Source organism: Rhinoderma darwinii, chromosome 11 (assembly GCF_050947455.1).
Source record: "Rhinoderma darwinii isolate aRhiDar2 chromosome 11, aRhiDar2.hap1, whole genome shotgun sequence".
Taxonomy (NCBI): domain Eukaryota; kingdom Metazoa; phylum Chordata; class Amphibia; order Anura; family Rhinodermatidae; genus Rhinoderma; species Rhinoderma darwinii.
In genome coordinates this window covers 78,056,954-78,077,083 of record NC_134697.1, presented here as the reverse complement: position 1 = coordinate 78,077,083, position 20,130 = coordinate 78,056,954, and positions in this window count along the sequence as shown.

Below are 20,130 nucleotides of genomic sequence, written 5' to 3'. Positions count from 1 at the left end.
GACGTCAGAAGAGGCGTACCACCGAATGGATATTGATGTCGGGAAATTGATTCAAGAAGTGAGTATACTATGTTTTTTTAATGTTGGCCTGTTCACATCAGCGTGGCTTCCGCTGAGGGGTTCCGTCTGAGCTTTCAGTCAGGGGAACCCCTCAACGAAAAGGCAAATGTGAAGTAAGTTCCGTTTGCATCACCATTCTTTTCAATGGTGGCAGATCCGTTGCTAATGGTTTCTGTTTGTCCCCGTTGTGCAAAGGGTTCTGGCGTTTTCTACGTAATGAATGGCGCAGTCAACTGCGCTATTAATTACATCAAAGACGACAAAACCCTGTCACAACGGTGGCAGATGGAAACTATTTTTAAGTAGGTTAGGCTTTGTTGACATCTGCGTTGGGGTCACGTTCTGAAGTTCCATCGGAGGTTTCCGTCTGAATGGCATCCTGAGCAGACACAATCTGAAACCAGATGTTTTCATGTTTAAGTTTGTCTCCTCTGTGGACTAGATCCGTCTTTTTGCCAGAAGCAATAGCGTAGTATACAGTTATCCGGTGTGAACATGTTTTTTTCAGAATTTTATTCAACGTGTGGATGACATTTTTTTTAAATCTCATCCACTGTGCTTGTACGTTACGCTGCATACTTTCCACTAGGAAATGCAGGACAATGTTTAGTAGAGTAATTTAAACTAACCTTTCTAATGTAATTTATTACAGGTACAGACACATCCCAATCTGTGGGACAAAGGCGCAGTTGGGTACAGTGACCGTAATGCCCGTGGAAATAGCTGGCTGAAGATATGCAAGGCCCTGTACCCGGCCTGAAATAGCCTTTCTGCCTCTGAACAAAGGTGTAATGGTGAGTATGTCACTCATTTCATTCATTTTAACTCTTTATCAACATCTTTGTTTTTTAGTATTTTAAAAAGTAACTTCGCTTTGAATTTGCAGAGGAGGATGTGAAAAAAAGGTGGAAGAGCGTGCGGGACCGCTTCCTGAAGGTGCTGCGGAAGACCGAGAGGAGTGGAGGGCTCTCCATCTAAAAGAGTCAGGGTCCCTCACCATGATGAGCTGCTGTTCATCTTCCCTAGCAGGGGACAACGGCCGTAAGTATTGATGCCTATGTTTGAATTTTAAAAAGGAGTTTTCCTATGTACTTAATGTATTTTTTTTTCCACAGCACTGAAGGCAACTATCAAGAGCCTGAGGACCCTGCCACCCAAGATGAACATCCGCAGATAGAGAGGGAACCCACTCCTTCTACTTCCACCTATTGTGAAGCAGAGGGGGAATAAGAACTGGCGGGATGCTTGGTGGCCACTGAAATGTCACTGGGGAGGAGACAACCGTCTCCTCACCAGTGCCACTCCAACATGACTGTGCCCCCCTTGTGGCCACCCAGGTCAGTGATCCCGCCCCCCTACCTGCACCTCTTCCACGTGGGGGCGTAGAAGGACCCCCTGGGTAACGAATAGGCAACTGCAGGAGGAGACTGAGGCCTTGTCCTTTATCCAGCGGGTGGACGCCAATGACCGATTTGACCTTTTTGGTTATGCGTTGGCATCTTCCTGCTGCCAGTTGCCAACGGACAGGTCAAGAGGATTTCATGTGTTTCAGTTTCGGCATGGTGGCAGACTTCCATCACACCCTCGCCCTGCCGGAAGTGGATGGACTCCTCACCCATTTCCGGCAGGCTTTAGGACCCTGTCGTGGCCAATTTTCTGGCGCGGTCTCCACCACGACCCAGAGACCAAATTTAGGCAATCCCCCTTATTTGCCTACTGCTGGAACACAATTTGTTCAATCTTTTCTCCCATGTCCCCCTACCAGCAGTGGGCCACAGCTTACTGCCTCAACACCCTCCACCCCCCCCCCCCTCGTTACCATAACTTTTATTAATTGAGCTATGGGTGGAGGTGGACACCTTCTTTGCCTGTAAGTTGTAAAGTATGGTGGGTGGTTAATAAGAGATGTTGTAAAACTGTTAATGTTATGTTTTAATAAATAATGTATTTAACATTTATTTGCATTGTGTGTGTGTTTTTTACTGTTAGGGCCTGTTCACATTAGCGTTGCCTTTACGTTCTGGGGTTCCGTCGGAGGTTTACTTCTGGTGAAGCCCGCAATGCAATGTCAAAGTGAAACCACAGCTTACGTCTCCATCACCATTGATATAAATGGCGATGGAAACATTGCTAATGGTTTCCCTTCGTCACCATTCGGGCATGTTGTCAGTTTAACGACAGAATCAATAGTGCAGTCGACTGGTGACTAATGTAAAAAATTTGCACTGGCATGCAAAGCCAATGCTGATGTGAACAGGACCTTAATCTTATTTGACTTAAGTCAGGGCCTGTTCACATCAGTGTTGGGTTTCCGTTCAGGGGTTCCTTCTGAGGTTTCCGTCGGGTGAACCCCTCAACGTAAAGTCAAACTGAAACCTTAGCGCTATTGATTCTGTCTAAACAGAAACCGGACGTAACGGTGACAAATGGAAACCATTAGCAATGCTTCCGTCATTTATATTAATGGTGACACAAATGGAAGAGGTTACCGGTTGACTTTCCATTGAGGGGTTCCACGACAGAAACCTCAGATGGAACCCCTGAATGCAAAGCCAACGCTGATGTCAACAGACCCTCAGGCTTTGTTTACATCTGCGCCAGGTGTCCGTTGCGACGCACTCTGTCGAAACAGAGCCGTGACTGACACAAACGGAAGGTACAGTTTTCCGTTTCCATCACCATTGATGTCAATGGTGACGGATCCGGCGTCCATGGTTTCTATTTGTCTCGGTTGTGCACTGGATCCTTTGTTTTGACGGAATCCGTAGCGTAGTCGACTGCGCTATTGATTCTGTCAAAATGACATACGGTGCACAACACAGAAAAAAGCAAACCATGGTCACTGTATCCATCACCATTGAAATCAATGGTGATGTAACCTGAAACCTCTGTTTTCCGCTTGTGCCAGTCAGAGCTCAAAAGTTAGCCCTGTCGCAGATGTGAACAAAGCCTTAAAGGGATACATATCTCATTAGCGTTAATCCACTCTATTTAGGTACATTTCCGCAACCAAAGAACTGTAGAGTGTCCTGGTCATAGTTGTACAGAAAAGACTTGACTTGACCATGACACTATACCTTATATGGCTGGAGTAATGGACCCGTTTAAAGAAGGTCTAATCCCTAGTTTAATTTGTAATCTGTAGTGAACAGTTAAGTGATTTGCTATAGCACTTCAGATTACAAATTAAGCATTTAAGTGTAGCTAAATGTTAAACAAAGTTATGACATGTCATAGTGTCATTTTGAAGTTTCTATTAGTGGGGGTAGGAGTACTGAGACCCCCACCAATCACTAAAACAAAGCAGCTGAAGTGATCATGTGAGTGCATAGTCGCTTTTTTTTTTTTTTTTGTCTTTTTCCAGAAAGACAATGTATTGTAGTACGGGCTCATAGTCTTTCTATCGTGTCCGTATACCGATAAATAGATTTCCGTAGAAAGCTAATCCGACATGAAGCAGCTGAGCGCTGACACAAGCACTTCAGCTGCTTAGTTTTAGTGATTGGTGGGGGTCCGAGCAGTTACACCCCTACCAATCTAAACTTCTGCGATGCCACTATGACATGTCAGAAGTTTGTTAAATGTGTAGCTACAATTAAATAAGGATGATCCAACAACATGAAATTCACACATCGCCACAGAATCGGATTGAAATATTTGATCACATGTAGCGTAATTGCAGCGTAGTTTCCGTCATGAACTGTAGGTATCAGCAAAGAGGGTGAGATTTAAGCAAACTCATCCACGCACTGAATAGAAATAAAAAGCAGAAATTGACCTGCGGTGGCGATTGTTTGGACCGCAGCATGTCAATTCCCGCTGCAGAAAGGGGACTGAATTTGAATGTTTCAGCAGTGGAAAGTCTGTTACTTTCACCAAAATTGCTGAAGAAAATACGTTACGTGTGGACAAGACCTTACACATTCTAAGTCGAAAAAAAAAGCCAACACAAATTTTGCAACTGGAAAAATTTATTAAAGACCTACAATGTCTTTCAAAACAAACTTCATTTTTAACATAAATCCATTCGCGGAAATCTGATAACAGGCTGGTGGATCAAACAAGTTGGATGGGACCCACGAGGAGAAACATCAGTCCTGGAATGGCTGCTGTACACTGAGGCATGCAAATTGCCGAGGCACGGCACCTTCAGGACTCGTGAAGTAGTCCGCAAAGGCATATCTCACCTGTACAGCAGGGTTGGGTGCACGGCCCAAAAAAAAAACCAACTGGTAGGTTGGTCACTAAAAGCTGCCTATTGATCCACACCCATGTCCAAACTGTCATAGCTGTGAACATAGTTGTGGAGTACACAGGCAGCTTTAATGACCATGTCAACTGTGCCTGGATCCAACTGCATTGCACAGGTGAAGACCCTCCAGTTACTACTCATGATCCCAAAGGTGCACTCCATGAAGCGTTGTGCCCGGCTCAGCCTCATGTTAAAGACTCTCCTCCGGGCATCCAGTGCCCTCTGTGGGTATGGGCGCAGGGAATGGATGCGTGGTACCCGGAAGAGGTCTTGGAGGGGGCAGAGTCACCTGATCAACCAGCACTCGCTGGCCGAATGTCGATGTCAGTAGCCCCCGGGAGTCCCCAGTACTACCATAGGCTTCGACTTCGATAGCAACAAACTTATAGGAGGCATCAGCCACCGCCATCAGGACCACAGAAAAGTACTTCTTGTAATTGAAGTAATGTGATCCTGATTGCGGTGGCTGCTGCACATGTATGTGCTTCCCGTCGATGGCACCTATGCAGTTTGGGAAATTGGCCACAGACTGAAAGCCTGCTGCTGCCTGCAACCAAGTCTCCTGGGTCGGACTGGGCATCTAAATGGGCTGTAAGTGCTGCCAGATCACGTGGCATGTGCTCCTCACAATTCCGGAGATGATAGATTTACCAACCCGGAATTGGAGGTGCAGAGATGCGTAACTCTCCCCAGTTGCCAAAAATCTGAAAGAGATAGAGAAAAAAAAAAATTAGCACAAGGTGCTATACATGACTATCTTGACCACATGCCTATCTTGACCATACCCACTAATATTTTTCATATAATTTTAGTACATGGTCAAGAAGGCAAAATACACACAAAAGACATGTAAAATAAACTCGCCGCAACGTGATTAACAGCCTCTCCGTAGGACTGATGGCTCTACTCATGGTGGTGTCCTGAAGGAAAAGATGGCTTGCCAGGATCACATCCAGCCGATCACAGGCGCTGACAGACATTCGACAGAAACCGGAAAACTTGTCAGGATAGCTGTAAAGAAACATCAAAATGGATTAGCCACTAGTGTATTATTAGTTACATTTTTGATATTTATTCGCCGCCATCAAACAACCATAACAGCCCCCCTGTACATAGTGTCAGAAGCCATTTGTACATAGCGCCCCCCCATATAAAACAAAAAAACATTATACTCACCTAGGCAATGAAATGAGCTGATCCACAACCTCAACGGGATCTTTGTATAGGCCGGCGTGATGCAGCGACGTCATCATGCCAGCCTGCGCAGGGATACTGTCTCTGCGCATGATAAAAAATGCATTACAAACATGGCCACCAGCCTATGGCAGAGCAAGGAGATTCCTCCCTGCTATGCCATACTGTTCAATAGGATCTGCATCCAAGCACGCAGATACTATTCAATGTAGCATGACACAGCCATATCATCTGCTAGCGGCGCCTCCGAGCATTGGGGGGCCTGTGCTGGTGGCCGGCACAGGCACCCTGATGTCGTGTGCCCCATAGCAGGTGGTATGGTTTCTACAGCAGTAGTGACACCCCTACCAATGACCTGGATGCCGTGGATGCTAAAAATAATGGCATTTAGTGGTTAAATACACAGGGTCATAGTTCTCCCTATTCACATTTTTATACAGTTGCAATAAGAAAAAAACAACAACTCACCATCGCAGTTCTGCATACAGCTGTCCAATGTGTCCCCTCTGTGGTCGCAGTTCGTTAATGGGGTGCACCCAGTAACGGCGGTGGCGTTCTCTCCGTTGTTCTTCCTCCTGTGAAAAATAAAGTATTGAACAGAAATGAATGGTTTGTCTACATTGGGGTAATGGAGGGTACAAAAACTGTGTGCCAAAACTTACCTCTCGCCACCTGCGCCGACGAACAACATTAACAAGCACCTTCATGAGGAGGCGCATCTGACGCCTCCTCACCTTTATTCTGGGCAGTACTGCGGCCCCACTGCTGCCCTGCTCTTGATTTTGCTCCATGTCCAACAGATTTCTCAAGAAAATGGCATGTAGCAGGAGGATGGGTGGAGTTTTCATAGGAAGTACAACCCCCAGAAGGATGTCATGCATGTAAAAACCGCGCCAAAAACCGCCTAAAAAACTGCATGGAAAACTGCGTCAAAAACCACGTCAAACATGAAAAACTCTGTGTGAACACAGCCTTAGAGTGGTGAGACTGTTCTTCTTACTTTTGAGACTGATTTTGGGACTGTACAGCGCAGGACTTTCCTCATTTCTGGCAGCTATGGGAGAAAGTCAGTATCCCAAATAAACATGGTGGCTATTCCTGGGAGAAGCCTTCTTCAGAGTAGGCTACTACTAATTCTAAAAAGGGACATGAAGCTATAGTAACTGTGTCTGATGATAACAATGTGTTTCCTGTAATAATGTCTATAGCAAATGACACACAATGGGTATGTGATGACACTAACAAAATGTCCAGTTTTGCGCTTAACATCTCTGTAACACATGAACAGGTCACACAGTCTGAACAGGTGATTGCAGTGGAGAACATAGCGGTAATGTATACACATCGGTCTCTGAAGTTTATCTTGATCCTATTGAGTTGTCAGAGTACAAAATGGATCTGGTGGATCACACTGAGTCACATGACAGGGATCTATACTCCTCTTTACCACTGCAGGAGCAATTGGTTGAAACCTCTGGTAAAGTAACACTTGACGTGGCTAACGAAACTGTATCTCACAAACATGAATTGAAATGTTGTAAAGTTTTTGATATTGAAGAGAGAGTGTGTTGTGTCCCTCTCCTAGTGGAAAGTTCACATATTGATATGGGAATGATAGACATGAGTCAAATATTTGATGTACGACAGTGCCTCCAATTAGATGGTACATCAAGATGTTTATGTGAGATGTTACCCCAATGCAGGAACTTTGACTCGGTGGTTGTAGTCAAGTGATCCCACCTACGGTTGTGATCAGAGGTGGAGGATATGTAGCAGTGCAGCTACTAAGGGGCAGGATTTTGGCCCAGAATTATATATTTAAAATGTCTGCGTTGCTGGAGTGGAAGAGAATAGTAAAAGTTCCACCCCGTCTTTAGGACAGTCCATGGTTCAGGCTGCCTTAGGAGTCTCATTAGCTGACAGCTGTTAAGGCTCCTTTAAGAAAGTTGTGATCTAATCACACAAGGCTCCCAGTCTGGGGAAGAAAGATAGTGCCAGCCTGTGGGAGTCAGAAGTTCTGGTAAGAACATATATTTGTTGTGAGGTGCTGGGCAGAAGGCCTTTCACCTTGATAGCTGGGGAAGCTGTATGTTTAGTTAGAGGCTGGACGGCCTAGGGTTTATTTTTTAACTGTTTTGTAAAACCGCTTTTCCTGTATGAAGACAGAGACACACACACACACACACACACAGACACATACTGTATGCACACATGGACGCACACTGTATACACACACATATACACACAGACACACATAGATACTCACCATCTCTCCTTGCTGACAAGATCACAGGCTTCTTGCAGGACGGACTGTGGGCAGAGCTTCCTCCTCTGCTTCTCAGCTCTTATTTACCCCATGTGTGTAAGAGCAGAGCACAGCGTAGAGGCAGAGCCCAGTGGTGCCCCCTACATGCTGGGAGGGTGCAGCGCCTGTGTGCTCGCACACCCCTAAGGCCGGCCCTGCCTTCACAACTTTTTGATCTGTTTTTGAGGGCAGGATGAACAGAAAACAGCAATTCTGGCATGTTTTTTTTTTTTATAGGGTTCACCGTGCAGTTTAAATAATAAACTAGTTTTGTAGTTGGGGTCGTTACTTACGCAGCGATAACAAATACATTCTTATTGTTTTTAGTCCCACTATGGCACTTCACTATACGATCATTTGATCGCTTTTATAATACAATGCAATTCTTCTGTATTGCAGTGTATTATTGCGTGTAAATCTGACAGCATCAGTTATGTTATGCCTCTGACATATCAAGCAGGCATTCACTAAAGGCAGACCTGGGGCCTGTGTTAGGCCCCCGGCTGCCATAAAAACCATCGGCACACCCGCCATCATATCGTGGGTGTGCTGATAGGGTGAGAGAGGGAGACTATTGACCGTACGCATCTAAGGGGTTAAACGGGCAGGATCTGATTTCGATCTCCAAGCCCTTTACTTCTCCCGGTGGCGCTGCTTTATTCTGATGCAGCGCCGTAAAAAGGAATGAAGCCTGTTAGTGACCGTCGTAAAAACACCTTTGGGCAGTCACAAACGGGTTAAGAGGCTTTTAATAATGTCCCATTTAGTCCCATTTAGTTTGTGTTCTTTTACTTTTGTGGCCATTTTCCCAATTTATGCCATTAAGGTTACATAGTTAGTACGGTTGAAAAAACACACATGTTCATCAAGTTCAACCAAAGGATGGGAAAAAGGGAAGAGCTGAAACAAAAATTTTACACATTGACATAGGAGCTGATATTTTTTCATTCTGGGAAATTATCTAAGCCTTTCTTAAAACCATCTACTGTCCCTGCTGTGACGGCTCCTGCGGTGACTATTCCATAGATTCACAGTTGTCACAGTAAAGAAGGCTTGTCGCCGCTGCAGGTTGAACCTTTTTTCTCCAGACAGAGGGAGTGCCCTCTTGTCTTTTGAGGGGGTTTTACATGGAACAGGTTTTCACTATATTTTTTGTATGTGCCATTCATATATTTATATAAGTTAATCATGCCCCCCCCCCCTTAATCATCTCTTTTCAAGGGTAAATAGGTGTACTTCCTTTAATCTTTCCTCAAAACTTAGATTCTCTATGCCCCTTATTAGCTTCGCTGCTCTTCTTTGTATTTTTTCCAACTCCAGGGCATCCTTTCCATGAACTGGAGCCCAGAACTGAACTGCATCTTCTACATGAGCCCGCACTAATGCTTTGTAAAGTGGTCATATTATATCCCTGTCCCGCGAGTCCATTCCTCTTTTAATACATGACAGTATCTTGCTGGGCTTAGAAGCAGCTGATTGACATTGCATGCTGTTATTTAGTTTATGATTTACAAGTACACCCAGATCCTTCTCAACAAGTGACTCCCCCAGTGTAGCTCCCCCTAGGATATATGATGCATGCAGGTTGTTCGTACCCAGATGCATAACTTTACATTTATCTACATTAAACTTAATTTGCCAACTGGATGCCCAAATGCTTAGTTTGTTTAAATCCACTTGCAATTCACAAACATCTTCCATAGTCTGAACTATATTACATAGCTTGGTGTCATCTGTAAAAATAGAAATAGTGCTATTAATCCCATCCTCTATATCATTAATAAATAAGTTGAATAATAGTGGTCCCAGCACTGAACCCTGGGGTCACTACTTATAACAGGGGACCATTCAGAGTAGGAATCATTGACCACAACTCTCTGGATACGGTCCTTGAGCCAATTCTCAATCCAATTACAAAATATACTATCTAAACCCATTAATTTAACCATTAGACGTCTATGAGGGACAGTGTCAAATGCCTTTGCAAAGTCCAAGAACACTATATACACAAATAAGGTGGTTTGAAAACTTCTGTCCTTAGTAAAACCGTGCTGGCTGTCACTTATGATACTATAAATTATTACTATATTTCCTCAATAACCCCTCAAATATTTTTCTTAAGATGGATAGCTTACTGGTCTATAATTACGTGGGTAAGACCTTGAGCCAATTTTGAAAATAGGCACCACATTTTCCCTGTGCCAGTCACTAGAGAATCTCTAAATATTATAATGAGGGGGACAGAAATAACTGAACTAAGCTCTTTAAGAACTCTAGAGTGTAACCCATCTGGTCCCGGGGCCTAGTGCACATTTATTTTATTTAACTTAGCTTGCACCATATCTACATTCAGCCAATTAACTATATTAGTCGATGTATTAACAGCACTGGCACCGGCTACATCAGCTGCTCTTTATTCTGTTACGGAGCTAAAGAACCCATTTAGCAACTCTGACTTCTCTTGATCCCCTTTACCACTATTTAGGGGTCCTACATGTTCAGACCTTGGCTTTTGTGCATTTATATACTTGAATAATTTTTGCGGATTTGCTTTACTATCCTTGGCCACCTGCCTTTCATTTTGTATCTTTGCTAATTTTATTACTTTTTTACAGAATTTATTAAGCTCTTTATAATTTACAAAGGCTGCAGATGTACCCTCAGATTTGTATTTTTTAAATGCCCTTTTTTTTGTCATGTATTGCCCTTTTTACAGAAGGTGTAAGCCGTGTGGGGTTTAATTTTAGTCGTTTATACTTTACCTACACCGCGTTCCAAATTATTATGCAAATGTTATTTTTCGCTGATTTTCCTAAATAGTCGATGCAAATGACAGTCAGTATAATCTTCAAGCCATCAACCGTTGGAGTATAATGTGAATTTGATTTAGCAAATCTCCTAATGAAAACAGATTTTTTTTTAGAAGTAAAAAAACTCAAAATGCACTGTTTCACATTATTATGCACAACAGAGATCAAAAAATTTTAAAGTTTGTAAAGAGAGCTAAAATGGTCATTTGTTGAATTTGCAGCATCAGGAGGTCATATTTACAGAAATCAAAAGCTCTTTCAATCAAAAAAAACATAACAGTTTTTGCCCTCCCAGCCTGTTTGTTTTTTACAGTATAGGTAAAATGTAACGATATTGTGATCACTGTTACCGAGGTTTTCACGAACATTGACATTCCCAACAAGCTCTGCATTATTAGAAATTACCAGATCCAACAGAGCTTCACCTCTAGTCGGGTCTTCCACAAACTGGGCCATAACATTTTCCTGCAACAGGTTAAGGTCTTTCCTGGTGTAGCGCTCACAGCCGCGGACTGTTGGGATTACTCACCCCCCGAATGCCGCAGCCATGGATCTGTGAGCAATTGCCTGCATTTCCTCCCCAGGAGATGCCACTGCTGTGTCCCGTAGGGTGCGCGGGCACGCTCATGCCCTGCCTTAAAGGGCCAGCGTGCACACATGAAAATAATCAATTAACCCATGATGACCATGGACTATAAAAAGGGCTCTGCCCTTTCACTCATTGCCTGAGCGTTGTTGTGTTTACCCGTGTTAGTCTTGCAAATGGTCCCTGAGTGTTATCCTGTTCCCAGTGTTCCCGTACCTGCTACCTGTATCCTGTATCCCGTGCTACCGTTGTTCCTGTGCCTTAGAAAGTTGGAGTCATGTTGTGCCATCGGCCACGCCTGCTGTGTTACACCACGCCTGGTGTTTGCTGCCAAGGTCCCATCAGAGCCTAGCCGCTATTGAACTGCTACAAGTACCCTTGTGCTTGGACTATATAGACATTGACTTGGTACACTGTTTGGCCAGCTGCAATCCCGATACGGTGGTACGGCCCAGTGGGTCCACATACCTACAGATTGTGACACCTTGGCAGTTGTTGCCGAACCATGACATCGATTAATGTCTGGGTAATTAAAATCTCCTATTATCACTACAGTACCAGCCTGTGAAACACGCTCCATCTGTCTATATAGCTGGCCTTTTATATCCTCAGATATATTGGGGGGGTCTATAGGAGACACCCTCCTCATTTAGTTGCAGCCCATTACCACCATAATGTTCTCCAAGAAACCAAACCCCTCCTTTCTACTCCATTTCTTTTGTTACCTGTTTACCTACCTCCCTAATCTCCCACTGCCTCTCTGGTGTGGCACAGGGTACAGGTAGTATTTCTGATACTTCAGGAGATCATACTTAATTTCAGGTCTTTGTCCTTAGCTTACTACACAAGTCCCTGAAATTATTTTTTAGGACATTCCACCGACCCCTAACTTGGTGATTGGTACCAATGTGGACCATGTCCGCTAAAACAGCTCCCCCAAATAAACTATCAATCCAAACAGCGATTTGCCGAGCACCTGGAAGACAATACAGTGATGTCAGCGCTCATGCCTGCACAGGGCCACATACATCACAGATTGGAGGAGACCTGCAGAGGGATCTCCTCCATTCATTGTGAAAATGGGGCTAGGTGGGTATTGTTTTGTTTTTTAAGGCATATGGGGCATTATAATGTGTGTGTGTGTGTGGAGGTGGAGGCATTATACTGTGTGTGGGGCACTAAGGGGGCATCGTTACTGTAAGGGAGGAGTGTGGGGACACTATTACTGTGTGCCATACAAAGAGGGCACTATTAAAGAAATTATTATAAGCATTATTACTGTTTGGTACTCAAAGGAGGGCACTATTACTGTGTGGGGCACAAAGGGAACTAGGTGTGTATGGACAGGGATTGGACGGGGGTTAGACTGCACTATTGATTCCGTTAAAACAACGTAACCATGTCACAACGGTGACCAACAGAAACCATTAGCAATGTTTCCATCACCATTGAGATCAATGGTGAGGGAAACGGAAGCTAAGGTTTCCGTTTGCCTTTCCGTTGAGGGGTTTACCTGAAGGAAACCTCTGACGGAACCCTTCAACGGAAGGGCAACGTTGATGTGAACAGGCCCTTATATGCAATCGTAATACAGGAATAGATAGATAGATAGATAGATAGATAGATAGATAGATAGATAGATAGATAGATAGATAGATAGATAGATAGATAGATAGATAGATAGATAGATAGATAGAGCATATTATATATTTTTTTTTTTATATTTCAAACTGTTTTTCAAGTATCTAAATAAAAGTATTTTAAGTGTCATATTGTATATGTGAATTACTTAGTACTAAAGTATTCCATCCTCTAGAAGGGGTTAATACATCTGAAACAACCTCACAGGTGTGAGACCATACTGATTAAGAGAAGCTGCCACTAAAAATGAAGAGATAGCTGATAAGTGTTTACAACAGTGGTTTCAGGAATTATGGCGCCCCTTCCAGGTATAAGCCAAACGTCCAAAGAGAATTTCTCCCTCCGTCTGATCCCTGCCGTCCTGATGGAGTATATTATTTCAGAAGTCCAGCTATTCAAATACAAAAGATGCAGGACATTTCTAGTGATTAACTAAACATGACAGTCACTGTCACAATGCAATATGTCCCCCTGGAAATGTCTCCATGGTTTTATAAACTAGCGGTGCTTCAAGTAATTTCCTTTTTAAACTCTGCCCATCCTGAAAGAACCTGTTGTAAGCTACACCAAGTGTAAAAAATGTAATTGTTTTGGCATAAATTGTGTTCTGTTAAATTTCATACAGGGTGAGAATGGCTATATTTCATAATGTATGTTAAATATTTCAAATTTTTTTTTATTTGGAAATCAAAAAGTATAAATATTGTGTAAGTCTGCGTTTTCCATAAATTATTATATTTAATAAATAATAATTAAAATCGTAATGCGCCAATGCATAACACCAGACGTGCATCCACCAAGGGAAGACTTGAAGAGCCTTAAGATACATTGTGGAACCACTAAGATTCTAGTGACAAACTATAAAGTAAATTCTTTCTGATGTAGTATAGGATTATTTTGGGGATTTCTGGATCTGCAGGAAATGGATCAATAGAATTTTTACAGTATTTCTTTCTCAACTGTAAAAGTAACAAATTAATTGCAACCTTCTATGTGTGAAACCTACTATTTTAGGCCACATGCAGACAGTAAAGTCGTGCGTAGATGGTATGGAGGTATAAAGAGCTGTAAGTGCATTGCGGTTGTAATATTAATACTAAAATGTGGAGTAAAAACCTTGAAAAAAGATATTGATGTGGACGATGAAAGATACACTGGAAAATGGCCAAAAAAGGCAAACAATTAACAGATTTATTTATTTTGTGTGTCAAAAAGAAGCAAGAAATTAAAGAATATAAAAACGATCACACAATTTGCCATATGTCACATACTAGAGAAATACGTCAATAACCTTACAAGATAGTACAAGAACATGTGATTAAGAATACTCCAGTATATAGTTTTGATTCAGATGTTACCACAACATAAACTCATAATAACACAAAATTAAAGCTCCATTTTTCACCCACATTTAATAAATTATTCAGGAGTTCTATTATAAGCAAACCATTTAGAAGTAGAACAATTATGATAACATGGCTGTTTTTTAACACTACATTCGACACATGTGCCGTGAAAGCTCCCGGGAACGTATACACTGAGACTCATTTACCAGATAAATGCTAAAAGAGTGTCTTTTTTAACACACATCGAGGAGGTATGCATTGGCATGCCCTTTTTGGCATTCAGTAAAAAAAAAAAGTTTACTTTTTTCTTTTAACAATGGGACTCTATGGGCAATGTATGTACCTTCCATCAGAGGTATATGTTGGGAAATACTGCTGTTTTATACGTCCCTCTGATGGAAGGCTCTGACATGATGTGAAGCCGGTACGGCTTCGGTAAATTAAAATGTTCCACTATCGCCCCACAGGTGATTTACATTAGGGAGTACTCACAGGATCTGATTGCAATGTCCATAAGTATTTTACAAGAATCTCGGTGAGTGGTCCAGCCTACCTGTTTATAAAGATAAATATGATGACATCATATCAGTAATTCTCTAATATAACAGTTAAAGTTACTCCCAAGCAGATATTCCCATTAAACGTACCTAGATCTTCTCTAGTGGGTGTTTTATAAAACATTCATTTAAAACTAAAAGGTAAACTTATAGAAACAATAGTTATAATTAGAATACGTAAACATGCTTCATAGGACTTCAAGGATAAAATGTTCAATTGATTTTGTCATATTCACCTGTATTTCAGTGCCATATTTTCAATAACTTTTTATGTACGATTTTATGTTTTTACGCTAAATCTGCTTCTTTCGTCCATTTTAGCTTTATTCCCCTTTCCTCTGGACGTGCCCTGATGGGAATTCAATGTGACACACACCAAACTCCACATGTCCTGGAGCTAGCATGGATGGCTCCGCTAATGTCATGTCCTAGTACATCACGCTGCACTGTCTCAATGGCTGAGCCCCTGACACATGTCAGAAACTTTTATGTATCTGTTCTTAGCTTACTAACCTCCCCCTTCAGCATACACACATACTTATTTTCATTGCCACCCACCCTAATCAGGATACACTTATAGGGCAGAAAAGGACGTGAGTGGGGGAGTTGGCATTTCATGACGGGCAGGGGCACTGCTGCCCATATCTTCCTCCCACCCCTTAGCCTGTCAAATACACTTTCTTAGAATCATGTCAGGCCGCCAGCCAATCTATTCTGTCAGGTCCAAACCCACGTACTAGTCAATTGCTTCCGACCTTAAGAAGAACAAGAAAAAAATTAAAGAAAAAGACAGTGATTTATTTATTTGCAGTGAGGGAGGAGGAAGGGGTCTGAAAAAATAAAGAGGGAATGGGAAGAATTGCTATAAACAGCAGGCTATAGATGACCTTTTAGGATTCGGTGCTTTGAAAATTGATGCTTACAGTACCATGCACAGAAGACCCTACAATTTCTCTCTTCTCATCAAACTGGAATGATTTGGCCTATAGAGCACACTGGGGGGTTCTGCAAAATTGCTTTGGATATTTGGAAGATTTAAAATTTTTAGAGGTTAAATAAAAATGCTCAAACTCAAAAAATAACAGTTTGCAGAGCTACAAAAGGGTGATTAATGCGGGCATCAGTGTTCGTATTAGATGATGAAATGTTGAACTATAGTATTTACTGACATATACATACATACTGCACTTCCAGTACATCATGCCCTGAGTCTGAGGTATAGGCACCATAACAATAAATTATGTGGGGCTATGCGATTGCGGCAATTTTTTTTGTTTCTTGCAGCCTTAGAAAGGTCTGAAACTGCCGGAGGTGACATATTTTGAGGCTGCTTACCATACCTTACTGACCTTAACTTAAATCACCATATTTATTTCTGTTACTTATTTAGCACCCACATATTCCGCAGTGTGCTCTAAATGACAAATCTTTCTAGTATGCACAGAAGTTTTCCCCATTGGCTGTCCCCAGTAGAGCTCACAATCTAAATACGCTATCTGTATATTTTTAGATTTTTAGAGGGTGGGAAGAACTTAGAGGAAACCTATGCATCAAGGTGGAGAACATACAAACTCCATGCAGATGCTTTCTTTGGTCAGTGCTGCAAGGCACTGACCATAAGATTCCATGGTGATCTAATTCCGATTCAGTAGATCCATGTATTGCGGCAGTGATATGGATACTAAAATACGGTCCAGTTAACTGGTGTTTTGGTGACGTTTTGTTCCCATAACCGTATATGTGATAAGAATGTGATTGAGATTTGTAGAAATCACATTCTGTGTGATGTACATTTCTGCAAACAGTACCACAGTGCAGTTTTCTATAGAAGTTGTTCTAGTGTTTTTTGTTTTTTTATTTTTTTTGTATGTATTTGGCTTTGTGAATGTGGCCAAGGAAACTCACATTTTGCCTTCAAAACAGGATCTTAGGGGCAGATTGCCCAATATCAATATGTAAGAGTACAACAGTCCGGACCATCTGTTCAGGGCCGTATTTAGAGTTGATGCTGCCTTAGGCACTTTTAGTGCTGATGCCCCCTATAACTCCCGAAGTTACAGAAGTTGTCAAACCAACCTGATTTGTTTTTATAAAGAGGTGAGTAGAAGCTTAGACAGAGGGGCCGCTGTGTTTTTGGACTTTTAAAAGGAATGTGACACTGTCCCTCATAGACGCCTAATAGGGAGGTTTAGGAGGTTTGTAATTGGATTAAGAATTGTCTCAAGGACCGTATCCAGAGAGTTGTGGTCAATGATTCCTACTCTAAATGGTCCCCGGTTATAAGTGGTGACCCCAGGGTTCAGTGCTGGGACCACTATTATTCAACTTATTTATTAATGATATAGAGGATGGGGTTAATAGCAGTGTTTATATTTTCGCAGATGACACCAAGCTATGTAGTATAGTTCAGACTATGGAAGATGTTCATAAATTACAAGCTGACTTGGACACATTGAGTGTTTGGGCGTCCACTTGGCAAATTAAGTTTAATGTAGATAAATGTAAAGTTATGCATCTGTGTACCAACAACCTGCATGCATCATATGTCCTAGGGGGAGCTACACTGGCGGATTCACTTGTTGAGAAGGATCTGGGTGTACTTGTAGATCATAAACTAAATAACAGCATGCGATGTCAATCAGCTGCTTCAAAGGCCAGCAAGATATTGTCATGTAATAAAAGAGGCATAGACTCGAGGGACAGGGATATAATATTACCACTTTACAAAGCATTAGTGAGGCCTCATCTAGAATATGCAGTCCAGTTCTGGGCTCCGGTTCATAGAAAGGATGCCCTGGAGTTGGGAAAAATACAAAGAAGAGCAACGAAGCTAATAAGGGGCATGGAGAATCTAAGTTGTGAGGAAAGATTAAAAGAACTAAACCTATTTAGCTTTGAAAAGAGACGACTAAGGGGGGACATGATTAACTTATATAAATATATTAATGGCACATACAAAAAATATGGTGAAATCCTGTTCCATGTGAAACCCCCTCAAAAGACAAGGGGGCACTCCCTCCATCTGGAGAAAAACAGGTTCAATCTCGAGGGGTGACAAGTTTACTTTACTCTAAGAACTGTAAATCTGCCTGAAATAGCCTCCCGTAGGAGCTGCTCAAAGCAGTGAAAGCAGATGGCTTTAAAAAGGCTCAGATAATTTCCTAGAATTAAAAAATATCAGCTCCTATGTCAATGTGTAGAATTTTTGTTTCATCCCTTCCTTTTCTCCAATCACTTGGTTGAACTTGATTGACATGTGTCTTTTTTCAACCGTACTATGTAACCGCAATGTCCTCTGTGTTGTGAGGAGCAGTGCTGGAGACCACGGGCAGAGAGCTAATAGAAGCTCTGCCCGGGATTCCGGCCCTGAGAAAGCTACTAACGCAGGGCCGGACTGAGACAAAAAAGCAGCCCTGGCACACAAGCCCCAGCAGCCAACACACTCTGTCTAAAACCAGCCCTGGCCCTAAGCCCCCCAGTCACAGCACACAGCGCACGTCGGTCGATTCGGTCCAAAGTGATTTCTGTTGAATGTCAGATTACTGCAGTTTTTTAAGAGGTGAAGATGCATTCCAGTGGAGCAGAAAGTTTACAGCTTATGTGTACAATATTCAGCTTTGCCCACTTCCCCATAGAGCAACACCTATGGGGTGATGGAACGTGATACTTGCTGAGTGATAAGTATATTGCTGAAATCTGCAATAAAGTTCTATAAAAGAGAACTGGTTCAGCCACATAAGCATCTTTCTTACGCAGCAACCTCCTCACTAAACCACCTCCACCCCATGAGGTCTCCTCTCAGACAAGGCCACACTTCAGGATTTGAACGAGGGTCCAGAAGACGCTGCTTAAGCACCAGACCACCAGCTCAGGTTGATCTCTAGGCTTTCTTATTGTCCCCATAAGACTAAATGTAATCATCACTTCCAGCAGGAATAAGAACGTCATCTTTGGAAGAATTTGTTGCCAACAGTTGAAAGAAGAAGTAGAGCACTGGTAAAGATCTCTGCTAAGAAATTTGAGGTGTGAGGACCATGTGAGTTCTATCTACAGGATCTTCAGCTGTAAAAGCAGTTAACCGTCATGTCCAAATGTCATCCAAGGGTTTTCTTGTTGAAGGTCCAATTACCAATTTTTAAAAGAGGTGAAAAATGTCTCCTTGTAAAGCTGCTGTGCAGCTACCGCACTGCTTGCGTGAACTGAGTTGCGTGCAGGAATCGCTTCTGTCTAATGTGAGTTCTAACCCCCATGTTGTCCTCCTGGTGACCTTTGGCGGCTCCCCCTTTCCCAAAATGCCACCTATGAAGGGATGGATTGTGATATAATGAGTGTTTCTAAAATGGTTGATAGTGGTGCAGTGGCAGCACAATGAGCTTGTTGCCAAATTAGAAAGTTACTTAAATAGCTGTCGCATTTGTTTATATAAACACAGTACCATTTTGGACAATCCACACATTAGGATTTGAACCAGGTGCTGTACAGAAGACACTCACCATTCAGACTCCACTTAACCACCACACCACCAGCTCACATTGGAATTTTAGCTTTCTTATTGTCACTATAAGACCAAATTTAATCATTACTACCAACAGGAACAAGAACATGCCACCTTTGGAAGAGTTTATGGCCACCTATTGGTAGCAGAGGTAATAATGTGGTGGTAATGTTCTCTGCTGATAAATTAAAAGTGTCAGAGATGTGTTGGTTCTATCCCCAGGCTCTCCTCCTTGTGTCTCCGTTTTGAAAGTCTTTCACCAGTGCAGGTTCACAAGGCGAGGCATCCTTTTAAACGAGACATGCATTGCCCTGTTGAGCGTCAGTCACTAGCCAAAATTGTTGGAAAAACATCACCAAGCACAAGCTCGTATAAGTGAGCAGAGCGCCACCTACCACACAAGATGCTTTGGACCTAGGGACATGGGCTAACTCCATTGCAAACCAGGACTAGGCAATTAAGCCCTAAGCCACCATGCTGTTATACTGCCCCACCCCCTCCCCAATGTGATCTAAAGTTTTTCTTGTTGAACCCTTCTTTAAAAGAGGTGAAAAAAAATGTGTCCTTGTAAAGCTGGCATGCAGCTAGCTCACAGCTTGCGTGAACCAAGTTGAGTACAGGAATCACTTCTGTACAATGTGGGTTCCAATCCCCATGTTGTCCTCCTGGTGAACCTGGGCAGCTTCCCCTTTCCCAAAATGCGACCGATGGAGTCTGATACCTGTTTGAGTGATGAGTATATTGCTGAAATCTGTAATAATCTACTATATAAATACAGCTGGCTTAAAAGAGACAGCTGCATAAGTAACTTTCTTATGTGCTCACTGTGCTTCCTCCACATCACCCAGCAGAGCTCACTTTTAGACAAGTGCACAGGATTTGAA